This window comes from Thalia democratica, chromosome 4 (assembly GCF_965202585.1).
Source record: "Thalia democratica chromosome 4, ktThaDemo2.hap1.1, whole genome shotgun sequence".
NCBI lineage: Eukaryota > Metazoa > Chordata > Thaliacea > Salpida > Salpidae > Thalia > Thalia democratica.
In genome coordinates this window covers 4,607,354-4,619,082 of record NC_139168.1, presented here as the reverse complement: position 1 = coordinate 4,619,082, position 11,729 = coordinate 4,607,354, and positions in this window count along the sequence as shown.

The following is an 11,729-nucleotide window of genomic DNA, read 5'->3' as shown; positions in this document are numbered from 1 at the left end:
AAGTTTATACTACAAAGTTTATACTTTATAGTTTATACTAAAATCGTTTTATGTTATTTATCTAAAAGTTGTATTGGTTTGAAGTTTTATTAAAAAAACAGCAATGTATAAAAAGCTTTATTTAGATTAAAAATAAAAATAAAGCTTTGAAGCTAATACTGTAAAAAAGAAACAGTTTTGTTTAAACTTTTTAATAGTAATCTGAAAAACATGCTTAAAAATGATTTTACTTTTTCCAATCCTCAATCTTTAAGCTATTTACCTGATTTTAAACAAATAATTGACCCCTACAACTTCAAAACCTTTTAACTGTTTTAATAATAAGTAGGTGAATTTATAAGTCAAAAAAAAAAACTTTTTAAAAACACAAATTTTAAACAAAAGTACGCTTCAAAACGACAAAAAAACTAAACACTACTCATGCAGACAGCCACAGCAAACACTGAAATATTATTTGTTACAAAACACAGTTTTAAGAGAAATTTCGCAAACGTCGTTCCGAATTGCGCGAGTCACTTTAGCGCGTCTCACATGTTGTGAGATTATGTTTGAGGAAAGAAAATGAATATTTTTTCGTGAAATTTTTCAATCAGCTGAGACGACCTAGAGTAACCTTGATCGCTTTGCGCTTGATTTCAGTGCGTACAAGTTAAAAATATAATGCATATGTAACACATATACAAAAACTTACGTTTCTTATATAAAAATTTTACTTCCATGAGTATTTTGTAATAAAAAGTTCAATTTAATATGTAAACATTGAGCGTTTAACCTACTTTACAACTTTCTTACAAGTTTCTAACTATAAATCTTTTGAAAAACACAAATAAAAGCTGTTTACTGTTAAATATCCCAAAATTTTTATTTTATTACAAAAAAACGTCCTAAAGTCAAAAGATGGAAAATGTTTTGTAAACATACTTTATAAAAATATTTCTCAATGAAAATTTTCGGTAAAATTGATTTCGTATAGACCTTTGAATTTACTGAAGTTTTTGTATAAACAAAAAAGTTGCATAACAGTTATGCTCTAGATTTTTTTTTTAACTTTAAACTAAAATTCGTCTCCAAAGAAAGTTATACTTTTGGTATGTTATACAATATTATGTGTTTAAAATCGAACATAATTAAGTTGATTTTTATTAAAACTTTTTAAACATATTAAGCAGTTGATTATATATTGCTTCTTTTTGAAATATCTATATAAAATTTATAAGTACTCAATAATTGATAGTCAATATTTACGCTTACTGTTAATATAAATAATACCAAATAAAGATATTTGCCAAAATAAACAATTTAATTTTTTTTTTCTTGCAAGTTTTATATTTACTCAAATTTTGAAACTACTTTTAAAATCAAACATCATAAAAAACAGATATTTTAGTTATATTTTCAACTCAATAACAATTGTTCTTTAAACTCTTATAAACGAACTTTTAATGATATAAAAAAGTTATCAAAAAGAGCTTTGATAAATACAATAACAATCAATCTATTTCAGAAAACTTTCGAACATTGTAATTCTTTAACAAAAACTTTAAACTGTCTATTACTTTCATATTCCATTTTTTCTTGTTTATTAAAATAAAAAGCTTTAAAACTAAAAAAAAAACGTTTTGAACATGTAAAATATCCTTAAGTTTTGAATATGTAAAATTTTTATAAGACGTTTTATTTAATATACGTAAACTGAGTATCTCAACCTTAAGGTATTTTAAGCGGGAACGGGTCAAATATGCACGAAGACACTTTTGCGCGAAGGGTTAATTAAATAAAGAGACACGAAAATACTAAACAATTTGTACGAGAGACAAAAAATTAGTGCAAAAAATTACTTATGAAAAAAAAAACAAACTAAGGGTGAGGGTAAAGGGTAATAGTGTTAATTAGAATTGAAAAAACAAAGGAAAAATTAGTTAGTTTAGGGGAAATTACCGACCAATATTAGGTGTAACAGTGATAGTATAAGAAAACACTTATATAAATTACAAAAATAATAAACGCTTGCAATATTGTCTTCATTTAAAAGTTTCTTCGTGCAAAAGTGTCTTTGTGCAAAAGTATCTCTTTGTGCATATTTGACACCTACCCATTTTAAGCAGCTTTTAAAATTATGCAAATTTTAGTTCAAGTCTTAAAATTTCCCTAGTTTTTGTTTTGAAATATTTGTCATTTAGTGCACTTTTTAATTTTATTTCATTTTTCAGCTTTTATAGCTTTGCGTCTTTTTTACATTTATAAACCTCATGTGATATACTTCAAATATATATATATATACCTATTGATACATACATGTGACATACTTCAAGTTTGAAATTTGCCTTTTAAGTTGAACTTATTAAATGATTTAATTGCTCTATGAAAATGTAAAATAATAATTAAAAAACAAAAACAAATTGAAAAGTGCTCACATGAAAAAGCCTTTTTGATCTAAAAAACAATATAAATGGTTTATTTAAAGTGAATTGCTTGCACAAGACTTTTTTTCAAGTGATAAGTTGGTATTTTGTTCAAATTAAAACCATCTGTTGTCATTTTATTTATATTAAATTCAACGCTATTTGATCAATTTTTTATTTTTAGTTTTCCATAAAGACTTTTAACATTTAAAGGTTATTTAATTATTAAATTTAGCTACCTGTTAAAAAAAGATATTTTTGAAGCAGTTCTCTGAATAGCAGTTATTTTTACTCAGTTTAATAAAAAAACTGTATAAATAGCTCATAAAAAAAAAACTATATATTAGTTGTAGTTATAAGAGCTTGCTGAAATAGTTTTGCTATAAATACACAAGTAAACTTTTTCTTTGTTTATATTATTTATATCTATTCCTAACTATAAATGTTTTTCGCATTTTTTCAAGTTGTCAACTACAAGTTTTTTTGTATATTGTTCAACTTTGTTTGTTTTTAAACATTGTTTCATAAAATTAAAAACTAAAATTGTTTGAAAATAAATAAATTACTGCTATTGAGATACTAAAAACCTTGTTGGAATTCGGATACTTCATTAAATAGAAAAAAGATTAATACATCTATAGCTGCTAAAATGAGCTAAAAATATTTTAGTTTAATAATTTCATTTATATAGTTTTTGTTTTTCGGCGAAAAAGAATATTAAAAATAAAATTGTAAGAAAACGGTCGATATTTTTTTAATAGTAAACAGTCTGTTTTCACATACCTTATAGGTTTTAAAATTGCAAATAATGTTTTAAATCTTCTCAAAGCTTTTACTTTAACCTCATTTGTTTGTTATTTTGTTAGAAATAATTTGGTTATTCGAATGAACTTTATTTTGTTACTATTAAATGAAAATAAAGAACAACTGCATAAAATTTAATTAAACCAATCTTATTTAAGACCAATTCTAACTTTCACCAAAAAGCACAAATCACTGCTTTCATTGGTATTTAAATTCTTCCTAAATAGATTTAAAAAAATATTTATTTTTTCATAAAAAAAAAAAAACAGATATTAACCAAAAAAAATTTTTTTTTTAAACAAAATAAAAACTTTACATCATTTTTTGAAATATAGTTTAAAAATTTTTTTCTATGTTTTTACATAAACCGATAATGTCTTTTGCGAAAGGTGATAATTGAAATTTAATCTTAAAAAAGCAGAAATTTTGTTTTTGTTTCAGCTTAATGTTCCATATCCAATTACTTAATTTAGTTTTAAGTAAGCTAAGGTTTAATTTTTAAAATGTATAATGTAATGTTTAACTAACAGTCTTGAAAATATATAAATAAAATAAAAAGATGATAACTATTTCTGTTTTGACAGATAAAATAGTTACAAATAGTGATTTTTATATGTAAATAAAACTAACTTGTCTAACTAGTAAGAAAAAACAAAAAAAAATCCAAATAATTAAAAAAAAACGAGTTTTTCCTGCTCGAGTTGCTCCTGCTCGAATTGCCCTCAACAACAACATCAACATTTAATCGGTCTGCATGCAAAATTGATGTTCCGTGCGAAAAAGTCATCGTGCCAAAATGTCGCTGTGCAAAAATGTGACGACGTGCAAAAGTATCGTAGTGCAACAATGAAAAGTTGTCATCGTGAAAAAATGTCGCCGTGCACAAGTGACGCCGTGCAAAAGTGACCCGTTACCGATTATAAACGCAAACAAATGATTTATTAAAAATGAATCTAAAATATGTTGTGACTATGACGTAGTTAACAAGAAAATCAATAAATTTATGTTTTTTCTATCGAAATATTATTTGAAATGTTGTCTTTGTTTTTGTTTTGATTTATGTATTTAATGTGATATTTATAAAAACTTAAGTTATTTTTAGTTAGATTATTTATTTCTTAAATTTAATGGTTTTGTTTTTTTTTTCATTTGAACCTTTTTAGGCAACTCATTGTGCAAATATTTTTACAGATTGGTTTTGTTTTGACTAGACATAAACAACAACCTGGTTATAACCACCACCTTAAGTATAGATTATTAAACATTAATACACATTTTTTTCGTCAATTTATTTATTTAAAATTTTAGTTGCTTGTTAGATACTACATTTAAAAAAAATTGTAAACCTTTATAAAAAGATTATTGTTAGTTATTTGCGTTCAATTATGTACATAAACAAAATTGTTTTTATCACTAGAACAGCAAATGACTAAAATGATTAATAATTTATATTGCAATAAGCAATTTTACCGATACAAAACAAAAACTTTCCTAAGTATTTTTATTTTTCAAAGTTAAGCTCTTAATTATATTAGTAAATACAAACAAAATCATATTACTTAAATTTTATTAAGTCAACTTTTATAACAAACAGTTTATTTATTTTGCATTTTCAATCAAGTACAAATTGAAAAATTTCCAGACAAAAATTTTTGTTTAATTAGTTACTTCTATTAGCTTACAATTTTAATTATGTCTTAATTGCCCTACTTAAGATAAACATTAACTGAGTCATTGTTGAAACAAAGAAGTTTAGTAATAAACGATTCCGATTTAATTAGTTTATAAGACAACTTACATATTTTCAATCAAACCATTTTAAACAATCTTGTTAAAACTATCTTATATTTTATCAAATGAAGCTAAGATTTAAACACATTTTTAATGCAACTTAACCAGACATTCTCATTTGTTTTAAAGTGAAACTTTTCTCTTTATTTTGCTTTGTAACTAGGATAACTTTTTTGCATTATAAATACTTATCAAACTAACTAAAAGCAAGAGTCTTAAAACTTTACAAGCTGTGTCTGAAGTAAGTGTTTTTTTTTACAAGAAAAATAATACAAGTTTAGTTTAAAAAATGTGTTGCAGTTAATATTTGGTTCTCGGTAGTTAAGGAAATTGTTTTCCTAAACAAGTAAACAAGATTATTTTTAATAGAAAATTATGAAGTGTGCTCAAAAGTTTTATTTTATGGTTCCCGACTAAAGCAGCATTTAAACTCACATTATTTTAAAACTGATTAAAACTTTAGAATAAATATATCATTGCATAAAAGTAATGAACTGAAGTCTGAAAAACTTTAAAGCTATTCTGTAAGAAAGATGGTCTGATTGAAGTTAAAATTAAAACTTTTCTGATTTTTGTCGTGTGGAACATCACTACTAACTTAATTGAATTATATAAAGGTAAATTTTATATTTTACTTAGTGTTAATTAATCTAATAAGGCTATATTTATTTGGTTTTGTTATTTACGTTGTTGTATTGCTCTATAGTCCTAAAACTATGATTTATAAAATCAAACAGACGCTTTTTTTTGCTTGTGTATTCATATAGAGAATATACCTTTATTTTTTCCAAGATCTTTTTATATAAAAATATTATACTACATCTATATATATACATCTTTTAGCCTTTTGTCATAAAAAATGCAATAAAATAAAACTTGCATGATTTCTGTATAAGACGTTAGTTATACCATGTTAGTTGTTACACTTTACTAATTTTTGAAAGATGTGTTGTAAGAAATAAAAAAAGCGATAAATACATCGATTTTTCATTTCATTTAATTTTTCTAAACTTCAAACAAATCCAGATTAAAAAAATTCTATTTCTATATAAAAGTTACATCCGCTTAATGTCGCAATTGATATACTGTATTTACATTGTTGTTTCGTACCATAAAAATGCATTCAAAAATATTTTAAAACTCTTTTCTTTCTGTGATAAGTTTGTTTTCTTCTAAAGAATCTTATTTAAACTATAAATGTTTTTCTTAAAGTGATTTATTCTTATACGTAAAGCTATAACTTTTGTAAACAACGGAAACAGGTCAAGTAAAAAAAACAACTGAAATTAATAACTTAATGACTAATTTTTGAAAAGTACTTAAGTTTATGAATAAAAATTTAGCAGATATTTAGAAAAAAGTGTATTAATGAATAATAATCTATACTTGAAGTGTTGGTTATAACCACGTTGTTGTTTATGTCTAGTCAAAACAAAACCAATCTGTAAAAGTATTTGAACACTGAGTTGCCTAAAAAGGTTCAAATGAAAAAAAAAAACAACACCATTAAATTGAAGAAATAAGAAATCTAACCAAAGAATACTTAAGTTTAAATAAATATCACACTAAATACATAAATCACAACAAAAACAATGACAACATTTAAAATACTATTTCGATACAATTTTAGAAAAAAACATAAATTTATTGATTTTCTTGTTAACTACGTCATAATCACAACATATTTTAGATTCATTTTTAATAAAATATTTGCTTGCGTAAATAATCGGGAACGGGTCACTTTTGCACGGCGTCAACTTTGCACGGCGACATTTTTTCACGGTGACAACTTTTCACGGCAGCATTATTGCACTACGACACTTTTGCACGTCGGCACATTTTTGCACAGCGACATTTTGGCACGATGACTTTTTCGTACGGAGCATCACTTTTGCATGCAGACTGAGTAAATGTTGATGTTGTTGTTGAGGGCAATTCGAGCAGGAGCAACTCGAGCAGGAAAAACTCGAGCAGGGCAACCTCGTTTTTTTTTTATTATTTGGATATTTTTTTATTGTTTTTTGTTACTAGTTAGACAAGTCATAAATTTAAGTTAGGAAATTTATAACTGTGCAAATACAGAAACTTATATGTACATAAATGATATTAAAAGCAGCTATAGTTGTAAGAAACGGTGATGATATACAAAGGTAAGAGATATTTATTTTATATTTTATATTTAAAAATTTTTTATTGTTCAATTAAACAAATATGTTCAACTATTTTATTTCTATAAAACTTGCTATTTTTTCAAACTGTTTCAAACTAGTGGATTTTTTAATTTGACAACGTTAATCTGTAGCACCCCCTTACAAAAAGACCACGTGACGCCGTTACTAATAACTAAAAACATGAAATATATAGCCTTGTTGAAAGTTTTTATTTAATTTTTTTTGTTACTTTTAAGAAGTATTATTCTAGCTGAAAAAGAACCTCGAGGATAACAGACTTTTGCCCGAGGGTCGCAGTTTGCCAATCCCTGTAATAGTTATAGTAAGATTTCGTAGTATTTTAGTTGCATAGAAAAACTTTACAATAAAGTACTACACGTTAATATGTTTTTTAGCAGTCTTTGCAAAATTATTTTATACTTTTACGATATGTATTAACTTAGAAAACCCTATGTAAATTACTGTTCTTAAACAAATTATTAAAACACTCATGGGAAAAGGATAGGGTAAGTTATGTTAAAATGTTGCAACAAAACATTACAACCCTATAAATTTAAGCTAAAACCAAACAAGACATACATTGTGTCTTTTTCTATAGTGTTTTTAATAAATGTTAAACTAAAATATTTCTAAATACTTATATTATCAGTTAAATAATTTTTAAGTATGCATAAATATGTTTAAAAAGTAACTAATAGTCAAGTCAATAAAAATATATCGGTTACAATAAAGTAAGAAAAGTTTGAAAAAAGCATTTTATTCTTATGTAACGCACGTATCTAGTCATAAACATTTTAGATATAAAGTTATACAGTTTCGCATTCTAAATAAAGTTTCGAAAGTAACTGTTGGGATTTGAGCTACTGGTTTAAGCAATTTAACTCTAGTTGTAGATTTTAATATAGTAAAATTATATTAAGCACGTAAAAACGGTATTTAAATTTGAGGCAAGTAATGATTAAGAAAGTAAGTCATAATGTTAATCAGAGAGGAAAATTGTTTTAACTACATGTTAGTTTTTCCACAAAAGCAATATTTAGTTCCATCAAGATTACAATGCAATTACTGAGAAAAGTTTTACCATAACGACTTTTGATACCTACCGATCCATCAAAAAACTATCATTATTAATTTTAATTTTAGAACAAAACTTTTTATATTCTAAGAACATTAACAAGTTTCGGATTGTTTAATTGAAAAGTAATCTAATTAATAAATGTATATTTTAAGACCAAAGTATTTAAAGATATCTAAAAACAAAAAATATTTTTTGAATTGGTAAGATATGAATATTTATCAGATTGTAACTTAGAGTTTTATAAAACAATCGTAAAACTAATTACTCATTGTTTACAAAGCAATTATTTGAAACAAAAACTTTAAACTACCGGATAAAAGCTGTCTTGAATTTTTTAATCTTGCAATCAGAAACCAACCACGCTTATAAAACAGACTTCTAGTTAGACAACTGGTTTTCAAAAGATTAGTGAATTTTTACAAAGATAAACAACATAAACTTACCAATTGTATGTTTGGGAAGAAAACAAAACTTTGTATTATTATAAATTAAATTATACTTCGTGTTTGTTTAAATACTTAGGTATAAAGTTTATTTAGTTAGACTAAACTTGTACAGACAGTATATTTACTTGAAAAAAGTGTAATTTATCAACAAGCATATGTCTAGTTACTAGTACATAGCACACTTAATCGATTTATCCAAATAATACTTATCATGAAAGTTGTAAAAACATGTTAATACAAAATACTCTAGCTGACGTATTTATACACAACTATCTTAATAATTATGGTTAATTCAAACATGTTTTTCATATTAAAAAGCACAAACAAGAAAAATTAAATATTATAAAACATTTACAAATTGAAAACATTAATTTTATTGCAATTTTTGCGTTAAAGTTATATGCAAAATTAAACTTAAACAAAATGAAATACTTAATAGAACAAGCTTATAAGTTTTTTGTAACTATGAATACTCACAGACTTTGTTAAAAATAAAACAACAAAAATACAAGTTTTCAGTTTTTAATTAAATGATAATAAATATTGTGGTTTAAAATGTATTTATTTTTAACAATAACAAAAAAAAAAAAACAAGTTATTGTTTAATAATAACGTTTATGTATTGTCTCTTGTTTATAATAAAATAGTATAAAAAAAAATTTAGGTTAAAATTGTACCAAAACTTAAAAGTATAACAATATGTCTACAAAGTTTTGGTAACAGAATTGTTTCAATTTATGAACAGAAAAAAAACTTTTTGTTATACCAAAAAATAATGTAGTATGTTTATAAATTAGTTTACTTAAAAACTATCAAACCAGGGTTTAATTCAAATGATGTTTTTTGAAAATGCTGAAGTACTAATGGGATGTAAAACTTTCTCTTGTAAATTGTTGTTTCTGATAAACAGAAAATATATTAATTAATATATTTCCAACCCAAGTACAAGTTTTTTGAACTAATTCTATTGTTTGGTTAAACTTCATACTATATCTAACAAAAAAACCTAGAAAATTTTTAGATATACACAGTTTAGAACAGCATTTTATCAATTTTTTTAATTATGAGTAAATTAAATTTTTGATAGTATAAACACTACTAAAAAATCAAACGAAGTCTTTTATCTAGATTTGTTATATAAGCGGTGTTTTTTATACTTTTAAAATGTTCTAGTTCAAGACAAATAATTAATAAATTATTTTACATAAACAGTTTATGTAAAAAGGACGCGGTACTTTTAACCAAAACTTCACCTTATTTTTAAATGGTTTAAGTACACAAGTTCTTTTACAAACTAATTCTGACAAATGCGTATTTAATCACTAATAAGGTTAAAACTTATCAACGTGCAAGGAGTAATAAGAGTCACTTTTTGGTTATAATGTAAATAAATGACAAAGTGATTAAAATAAATCTTACAGTTTGATTGTGGGTGTTCTTGATTCTTGCTTTGAATGTTTTTTGTAAACTAAGCTTATTTGGGTTAAAAATATAATTTAATTCTAATTTACTCAGTGTTTCAGTTTGATATGTAAATAATTACTATCTTAATTCTTAACTATAATTTAGTATCACAATATTATCTTTATTCTAATTTTTAAGGTTCAGACTTATTTGGTATGTTTTTGTATTATCTATAAACAGTTATAAAAAAGTAATTGTGGTTAAAATTGTTTAAAAAAACGTAATATTTTCAAAAAGAGATTCATGTAGAACTTAGACGAATTTTTAAACGTTTTTACCATATATAATATTAAAAAAAAAAAAATTTGTGAATTTTTAATTAAGTAGAGCTGTTTACTTGAATTGACTATTTTAAAATATCTTGAGTGTTTTATAAAAACATTTGACAAAGTTATTACACAACTAAAGCATAATTATTGAACAAAATATGTAAAAAGTTTCAGGTTTTGCACAGTAAAAAATATCTAAATGATAAATTATTAAAATGTATATATTGTTTTTCTACCATGGTTGATTTACAGACAAAAAGCAGATGATAAAATAGATCGTATTGTACATTAACGTAAGTAGGTTTGGAATTTGTTTTACGTGATCGAACTAAAATAAAATACATTTTCAATTGTTTACCACAAAAAGCGTTACATAATAAAAATACATGAAAAAATGTTGATAAGAATCTATTAACGCTTAGTCAACAGTAACATTCAATACTTTTAGATTAAATTAACACACATGATACATTCGACATACATGTTATTGTGGATAAAGTTATTGAACTTTTTTAAATAACTTAAAAGAAGTACTAAAACAAAGAATAAAAGTGGCATCTGTTAAGGTTGTTTTAATCTCTGAATTTTTGAAATAAAGTGTAACCAATAATTTAAAAGATAATTTTGATTAATGTATAAAAATTTTCAGGCATAAAACTTTTTATATAAGTTCTATATAATGTATTTTTTTGTTATATGTATTGAGCACTAAGCTTTGGTTAATCATTTAAAAAATGAATTAAATGCTTGAAAATTCTAACTAATCACTTTTTAAGTTTAGTTCATTTAGATAAGCAAACGTGTGTTTCTTAACGATTTACCTGCATATTACTACAATTAAAATATATTTGCTTGGTTTGTCTTTTATTATCTTAACACAATTAAAATGTTTTTAAATCATGTAACATGATATTTACGCAATTACTTCAATTAAAAGCTATCTATTTAAATATTTAAAATAAAGTTAGCTTTACTTATTATTTATTAACAAAACACCATAAAAATACTTTATAATCGTTTAAGATAACATCTACAGAACTATTTCAACTGAAATGTTAAGTGGTTTACTAGTATAAATATTACATAAAATTTTATGTACTATTTAGTTGTAATTACTTATATTTGTTATGAATCAAGCATAGTAACATTTTGTTTAGCAATTACCTTATACAAGTTCAACCTTGTAAAAAATACGTTAATCTTCTTAAGTATGCCTTAATTTTATTTTAATTACCAATATTTTTTCGTGATTGAAAGTTGTTATAAAATAAAGTTTTATTTATCAAAATGCACTTGTTTACACT